This window comes from Panthera onca, chromosome D4 (genome assembly GCF_046562875.1).
Source record: "Panthera onca isolate mPanOnc1 chromosome D4, mPanOnc1 haplotype 2, whole genome shotgun sequence".
NCBI classification, from domain to species: Eukaryota; Metazoa; Chordata; class Mammalia; order Carnivora; family Felidae; genus Panthera; species Panthera onca.
In genome coordinates, this window is record NC_138351.1 from 56,598,728 (window position 1) to 56,604,727 (window position 6,000).

The 6,000-nt window shown below is 40.1% G+C and overlaps 1 protein-coding gene across 1 annotated transcript in view; it reads right to left on the reverse strand.

The window, feature by feature from the left end:
- UBAP2 (ubiquitin associated protein 2) overlaps positions 1 to 87 on the reverse strand; it is a 111,564-nt gene extending 111,477 nt beyond the window's left edge. Inside the window, exon 1 of the mRNA XM_078436738.2 lies at positions 68 to 87. The gene's annotated coding sequence lies outside the window, so the exon portion shown is untranslated. The remainder of the gene's footprint in view (positions 1 to 67) is intronic.
- Positions 88 to 6,000: the final 5,913 nt, after the last annotated feature.

A 6,000-nucleotide genomic window follows, 5' to 3' on the forward strand; every position in this document is an offset into this window, starting at 1 on the left:
CGGGAAGGGATAAGGGAAATTTTATAGGATTTATCGTACTCGGAGTTGTCAAGAGGGTACTACATACCGCACCCAAGATGCCAACAACTGCAGCGTGTAGTCGCGGTGTGATGATCTCACAAGACACCAGGAGTCGCTCCCCTGCGACCGCCTTCCTCCCATCACGTGATGTGGGCCAACCACTCAAAGCAGGCCTAGCTTCCCAAACCCTGGGAATACTCTTCCTAGACCTCCGCACAGCAGAGGTATTCGCCACCGCCCCGTTTCCCTCGCGAGTTCATAGACCATGCGTTTATGACTTAGTGCTGAGGGAAGGTGGAGGCGGGAAACGGTCAGCGCTGGCTTCCGAGACTAACACCAGTCGGCACCGCTTGCCAGGTAGCTGAGCGTGGTTCCTGCTGGGAGATGTAGTCCCGGCCGGGGGGGTGGGGTTCCACTACCACGTTCCCGGGCTTGCGCTCCGCCCCGCCCCCTGCGCGGGAAAACGCCAACGGCTAGCTAAGGTACACCCGTGGTGGAGGAAGCTTCAAAAGGAACTTTAACAGAGCGGGAGGGCTTCGTGGATAATATGTTGTTAAATGCGAGGGTGGAATTCTGCAGTACGAAGCTCCTTCTGCGTAAATTAAGTAATGTTTATTGATCGATTACTTCATGTCAGTGGTCTATACAACCATTTTTACTAAATCTTATGATCAACACTTCGAAGTAGGGATTGCAGCTGGTAAAGAAAGGCTTAGAGGACTCCCTGGCTGGCTCACTTGGTAGAGCATGCGACTCTTGATCTTGGTGTTGTGAATTGGAGTCCCAGGTTGGTTGTAGAAATTATTTTAAGATTAAAATACTTAAAAAAAAAAAAAAGGAAGAAAGAAAAGAAAGGCTTAGAGGTTCAGAAAGAAAGAAAAAGCAAGAAAGAGAAAAAGGAAGGAAGGAGAAAGAAAAAGGCTTAGAGGTTCAGGTGTTTCTGGCTGAAGAGACAAACCACATTTTCTGTCTCCAAGCAATGAATAACCCCTTCCTCTCAAAAAGATCTAACTCCAAGAATTAAGAACAAGGGGGATAATGCTTTATACTTGTAGCATAGTGTTTCAGAGTTTAAAGTATTTGCTCGTTGACTGACCTATTTGATCCCCAAAGGCAGTATCCCAGGCAAGTTAGGTACATGGACTTTGGAATACAGCAGGTCTTACATTAATTTGAGCTTTCCTTTGTGATAACACCACTTCACCACGTGGTGAAAATTAAATGAGATCATGTAAAGTACCTGTTTGGCATGTAAACCCTCAATAATCAGTAGTAATTATTTTCACACCTGGTATGTACCCTTTGGGCACAACAGTTATAAAAGTAAGGTGGGAAGGAAATTAGCATATACTGATCTTTGTGCAGGGCACTGTACTATTTACTAACATGCTAGTTACTAATAGACTGTTGTAGGTTAAATTGATGAATAACAATTGAAACCTTAATAGTCCTGCTCAATTCAAGAGAAGCCTTTGTTATTTATCTGAATTGATCAAAGAATGCTCAGGCTAAAACAAATAAAACTTATTATCATGCCCATTCATGTGTAGATGTACCTTATCTCTCCCTTTCTGACAGTGAGCTGGAATTGTGCCAGGTCAGTTCAGTCTTCCTCCTCTTTGTATTCCTGTTTTATAGAAATGTGTGGGAGAGTCCAAGATAAAACCCTTGAGAGGCAAAGACTTAATTGAAAGAGTACAAGAAGACAATTCTGAAAGGACATATACAAACCAGATAACAGGAGCTGTCTCTGAGGAGTGGGAAGGAGGGTTTGTGATTGAGGTTGCTAGTCAAAATGGACTGTAATCTAATCTATAACGTTTTAATTTTTTTAATTAGGCTCCATGCCCAATGTGAGGCTTGAACTCACAACCCTGAGATCAAGAGTCACATGGTCCACCAACTGAGCCAGCCAGGTGCCCTTAATGTTTTAATTTTTTACATGAAGAAGGTACTGGTGTTTTAATTAAAGATAAACTTTAAGAGAAGAGAGACCAGGGCTCCTGGCTGGCTCAGTTGGAAGAGCATGTGACTCTTGATCTCAGCGTCTTGAGTTGCAGCCCCATGGTGGGTGTAGAGATTATAATCAATCAATCAATAAACACATACATTCATTAACTAACTTCCAAAAAAAAAAGAAAGAAAAAAGAGACCATGTATTAGCACTGTGACTTGTACAAACTATGTTACTTTTTCAGTCCCTCAATTTCCTCTTCTGTAGTTATATTCAAAAACATGTCTTTTCTGTACCAGGCATACTGTGCTGGATGCTATCAATAAATTATCACTTATCAAAGGAGAAGTCCTACCTAGGACCTAGGATCAGAGAGAAAAATAAAGGCATCAAAGTCCTAAAACCTCACTGATAATAGTTATTACCACCTGGATGTAATAGAACTAGCCTCTCACAATAGGTTCCCCTAAGGGATAATACTACCAACCATTTCCACGCAGCCTGACTCTGACACATTGACTCTGAAACTAATTTCAGATCCTGTAACTGCCAAAAATATCACCATCCAATTCACCAGTTTTTCATTGCTTGAGTACACTTGGCTGGACTAAAGTGAGAGCATAATATGATGGAAATACACTGGAGAAATTCTCAGAAGCCTGGGTTGTTAAGTCTGTACACATGGCAGGCAATAAAGTAGGTGGTTGAAATCAGATGAGGCCCATCTCAGAAAGAACCAGTAAATGGATAACTAAGATATAGGAAGATCAAATCAAGGTTGTATTAACTCCAAAGCAGAATCTTCACAATCTAGATAAAACTAATCACAGTTCAAGTCTAATCTACTCAATTACAGTAAATGATATCATCAAATGCATTATACCTTGCCTGAAGAATGTGATAACTGAGTGGGAATGGTCTGTATAGAATCTTTTAAAAAAAGAAAGAAAGAAAGGACCTTAAGAAGCAAAAAAAAAAATGTACACCATGCAGGGAAAAGGGTAGCATAGAACATTTTGGTCCCTTTGGCAGGTCTCTCCCTTCAGCAGATAGAGATGGGTGTTCCATGCCTATTAACCATAGGATCACCCACATTCCCCTGCCTGTGTTCTATATCACCAACAACCTTCTAATGAGAATTTGGCTTCTTGGGGTCACCTGGCTTGCTCCCATGGTGGAACATGAGACTCTTGATCTTAGGGTCATTGTGAGGAATAAGGAAGATGATTCATTTTCAGAAATACCAAATAAAAGCTCTGCTGTCTAGTTAACAATAGGTTTACAACTTATTGGGAATATGTATGAACCTCCCCATGCACACAATGGAGTCCCAAACTGGTGGACACTTCACTTCCTGGTTCTTCCCCTCTCCATTTCACAGACTTATTTTCACAGGCTTTGCAATGGGCATGCACCAAAGAACTGAAGACTGCATCACCTCAAGCGATGTACATTTTATTCCAATCAGACTATTTCTTGGCTTACACGGGCATAGGTGACTTCCAGGTAAGGCTATAACCTCTGTAGTACTTAGCCAATGAGGAATCAGGAGAGGAACTTACACACTAGGAGATAAATTGCCTGCTGTAACTGACTCAACTGTGCCTGTCCATCAAACACCCACTCTTGCAAGAATGTTGATTTAAAGCCTCGCTTCACTGTGCTCTGAGTCTCTGAATCCCTCCTTTGACTGGATCAGTGGGCTTATTTCTCACAGTCATGAGTTCAAGCCCCACGTTGAATGTATTAAAAAATAATAAATAATAAAAATAAGTTTTAAAATAATTTGGCTTTGGCTCAGTTGGTTAGGGGTGCAACTCTTGATTTTGGCTCAGGTCATGATCTCACAGTTTCATGAGTTCAACCCCCACTCTGGGCTCTGCACTGCTGCTGCAGAGCCTACTTGGGATTCTCTCTCTGTCTCTCTTTCTCTCTCTCTCTGCCCCTCCCCTGCTTGAGCTCTGTCTCTCTCAAGATAAATAAACTTAAAAAAAATTGTTTGGCTTCTTGTGAAGATTTTCCTCCAAAGGTGTTAATGCACTGTCCATGTTATTTTGCTTGCTGAAAATTAGTGTAATGACTATATAACAATTTGGCATACGCCGTCAGTTTTTGAGTTACGTTTATTCCTAAAAGCAGCTGAGCTGTGGTCAAGCTGACCTTTGAAAGCAATAAACAAATAGTTAATGATACTACCATTGTGTGGGACCTATGAGGAATAGCCAAAAAGACTCCCTGTAACACTATTGTGTCTCATTTCTCTAAAAGCCCAGTTCCCTCCTAATTAATTAATAACTTGTCCTTTTTAAGCCTGTTTCTTGATCTACATAAAGGAGTACAATTCTGTTTACTTTATATGGCACTGCCAGCTTCATGGAAGATACTGCATATGAAAGTCCTCAGAAAATAATTGGTCTATAAGAATTGTTAGGAACTGTTACTACCAGGAAGAACATTATTTGGTTTCATCAGTACTTATATAACCCTAGTCAGTGGTTAAGGCTTGCATTCTAGAGGAATTCAGGAAGGCCTGGATTCTAGAACAAAAGTCAGGAAACAACTCGTGGGCCAAAGCCAGCCTATCTCCTTTTTGTCTACAACCCACAAGCTAAGATTGTTAGCCTTTTCTTTCTTTCTTTCGTTTTCTTTCTTTCTTTCTTTCTTTCTTTCTTTCCTTTCTTTCTTTCTTAAGTAAGCTCTATGTCCAATGTAGGGCTTAAACTCACCAACCTGAGATCAAGAGCCTCATGAGCTCTATTACCTGAGCCAGCCAGTTAAAGTCCAATGTTTTTGTTTTGTTTTTTGCTTTGTTTTAAAGTAAACTCTTGCCATTTTGGGGCTTGGACTCATGACTGCGAGATCAAGAGTCATATGCTCCATTGGCTGAGCCAGCCAGGTGCCCCTTATTAGCCATTTTTAAATGACTTAAAAAAAATCAGAAGAATAATACTTCATGACACACAAAACTTAGGCAAAATTCAAATTTTAGTCTATTAAGTTCCACTGTAACTCAACCATGATTATTCTATGATTATTATGATTATTCTATGATTATTATTCTAGTCTATGACTACTTTCATGCTACAATAGCAGAATTGAATATCTATAACAAGCTAAGTAACCCAGAAACCCTAAAATATTTACTGTCTGGCCTTTCACGCAAAAGTTTGCCAATCCCTGTTCTAGAAGAATCTAATTGTGTGACCTTAGGCAAGGTACTTAAACTCACTCATCCTGTCTTCATTTTCTCATCCACAAAATGGGGATAACAATAACTACCTCAAAGAATTGTCAGGATGATTAAAAGAGCTCAATATAATGTTGGGTTTGCATCTTTTTTTTTAATGATTTTAATTTTTTTAATGTTTATTTTTGAGAGAGAGAGAGTGCACGCGAGAGAGAGGGCGCAAGTGGGGGAGGGGCAGAGAGAGAGGGAGACGTGTGGAAGCAGACTCCAGGCTCTGAGCTGTCAGCACAGAGCCCGATGTGGGGTTCGAACTCACAGACTGTGAGATCATGACCGGAGCCGAGTTTGGGTGCTTAACCGACCAAGCCACCCAGGCGCCCCTGGAAATGACTTTTTTTAAGTAAATGATTTTTTAAAGTAACCTCTACATCCAACATGGGGCTCGAACTCATGACCCAAGATCAAGAGTTGCATGCTTCACCTCCTAAGCCACCCAGGTGTCCCTGTGTCTTTTTTATTTTAATCCCTTTTGACTGGAACCTACAAAACCTACAAGAGGAGATAAATACACACCTATATAAAACTGAAAATGTTTTACAAAACAATATCTATTCATATATTTATGTACTCTGAGGGCTTTAGTATACACTTCATCTAGCATTCCTTAATGTTAACATTTTACATAATCATGGTACATTAAACTCTGATAGTTTTTATTTTTTTCTATTTCTGTTTTTAAAAAATATTTATACCTGAAACTAATATAATGCTGTATGTTAACTGTATTGGAATTAATTTTTTTTAATTTTTAAATGTTTATTTATTTATTTTGAGAGAG